Below are 2,500 nucleotides of genomic sequence, written 5' to 3'. Positions count from 1 at the left end.
AACAATAACACATCCCCCATGTTCACCTCTGAATGGGGAATTTATTAACAATAACACATCCCCCATGTTCACCTCTGAATGGGGAATTTATTAACAATAACACATCCCCCATGTTCACCTCTGAATGGGGAGTTTATTAACAATAACACATCCCCCATGTTCACCTCTGAATGGGGAATTTATTAACAATAACACATCCCCCATGTTCACCTCTGAATGGGGAATTTATTAACAATTATTAGAACACCTGACGGATCTGAATATATTCACCTTTTTTGCCTCCAAAACATGATTTAATTCCATAAATATATATTGACACTATGCCGAAGAGATGTGCTGCTGTACCTTAATTGCTGCAAAAGGTGGACTTACCAAATATGAAAGTTAAAAGTGGATAAAAACAGAAGGACTCTCTTCATCTTATAGTTGTTGTGCTCAGAGCCCATCTGCATGTTTCATGAACATTATGGAATTAAATAATGTTTTGGAGGCAAAAAAGGTGAATATTTTCAGATCTGTCAGGTGTTCTAATAATTTTGGCCACCATCAATATATGTATATATATATATAAAATTACATTACATCCATCCATCAGTATACAGGTTTATCCAGACAGTATATCACAAGCATCACTCCATCCACTGGGCAGTCAGGGAGAGAGGAGACGAGAGGAGGAAGGAAAGAAGAGGAGAGGAGGAAGGAGAGGAGAGAGGAGAGGAGAGGAGAGAGGAGACGAGAGGAGGAAGGAGAGAAGAGGAGAGGAGGAAGGAGAGGAGAGGAGGAAGGAGAGGAGAGAGGAGACGAGAGGAGGAAGGAGAGAAGAGGAAGGAGAGGAGAGGAGGAAGGAGAGGAGACGAGAGGAGGAAGGAGAGAAGAGGAGAGAAGAGGAGGAAGGAGAGGAGAGAGGAGGAAGGAGAGAAGAGGAAGGAGAGGAGAGGAGGAAGGAGAGGAGAGGAGGAAGGAGAGAAGAGAGGAGGAAGGAGAGGAGGAAGGAGAGGAGAAGAGGACGGGAAGAGAAGAGGAGAGGAGGAAGGAGAGGAGAGGAGAGAGGAGAAGAGGACGGGAAGAGAAGAGGAGAGGAGGAAGGAGAGAGAGTAGAGGTCCTAGTTATGTTCCAGACAGATGGGGGGTCACGCCCCCTATCGGTACGTTGAAGGTCAAGTTCAAGGTCAACTTTATTTATAAAGCACGTTTAAAATCAACCGAAGTTGCACCAAAGTGCTGTACAATATATAAAATAAACTAAAACAAAAAACAGAATAAAGTGCACATAATCACAGAACAATAAAAGGACAGGACACAAAACAGGACAGGGGATGTAGGAGCTACTGCAGGGGTTACATGAGGCTTTTTAAAAATGTTAATTAAAAAAACAACAACACTATAATAGGATCAATAAAACATTTAAATGTAAATTTGAAATGTAAGTTTGATGAAGCCCGTTTTCTAATGGATAGTGTCCACAGCATGTGCCCAAGCGCTGGGGGCTTCTGATGTGATGTCCTTGGCCAGCTGAGCGCCTGCTACTAACACAGCAGATACATCCAACACTGCTACTAACACAGCAGATACATCCAACACTGCTACTAACACAGCAGATACATCCAACACTGCTACTAACACAGCAGATACATCCAACACTCTGCTACTAACACAGCAGATACATCCAACACTGCTACTAACACAGCAGATACATCCAACACTGCTACTAACACAGCAGATACATCCCAAACTCTGCTACTAACACAGCAGATACATTCAACACTCTGCTACTAACACAGCAGATACATCCAACACTGCTACTAACACAGCAGATACATCCAACACTCTGCTACTAACACAGCAGATACATCCAACACTCTGCTACTAACACAGCAGATACATCCAACACTGCTACTAACACAGCAGATACATCCCACACTCTGCTACTAACACAGCAGATACATCCAACACTGCTACTAACACAGCAGATACATCCAACACTCTGCTACTAACACAGCAGATACATCCAAAACTCTGCTACTAACACAGCAGATACATCCATCACTCTGCTACTAACACAGCAGATACATCCAACACTGCTACTAACACAGCAGATACATCCAACACTCTGCTACTAACACAGCAGATACATCCAACACTGCTACTAACACAGCAGATACATCCAACACTCTGCTACTAACACAGCAGCTACATCCAACACTGCTACTAACAAAGCAGATACATCCAACACTGCTACTAACACAGCAGATACATCCAACACTGCTACTAACACAGCAGATACATCCAACACTGCTACTAACACAGCAGATACATCCAACACTCTGCTACTAACACAGCAGATACATCCAACACTGCTACTAACACAGCAGATACATCCAACACTGCTACTAACACAGCAGATACATCCAACACTGCTACTAACACAGCAGATACATCCAACACTGCTACTAACACAGCAGATACATCCAACACTGCTACTAACACAGCAGATACATCC

This window comes from Borostomias antarcticus, assembly GCF_949987555.1.
Source record: "Borostomias antarcticus genome assembly, contig: scaffold_799, whole genome shotgun sequence".
NCBI classification, from domain to species: domain Eukaryota; kingdom Metazoa; phylum Chordata; class Actinopteri; order Stomiiformes; family Stomiidae; genus Borostomias; species Borostomias antarcticus.
This window is presented reverse-complemented; position numbering follows the sequence as displayed.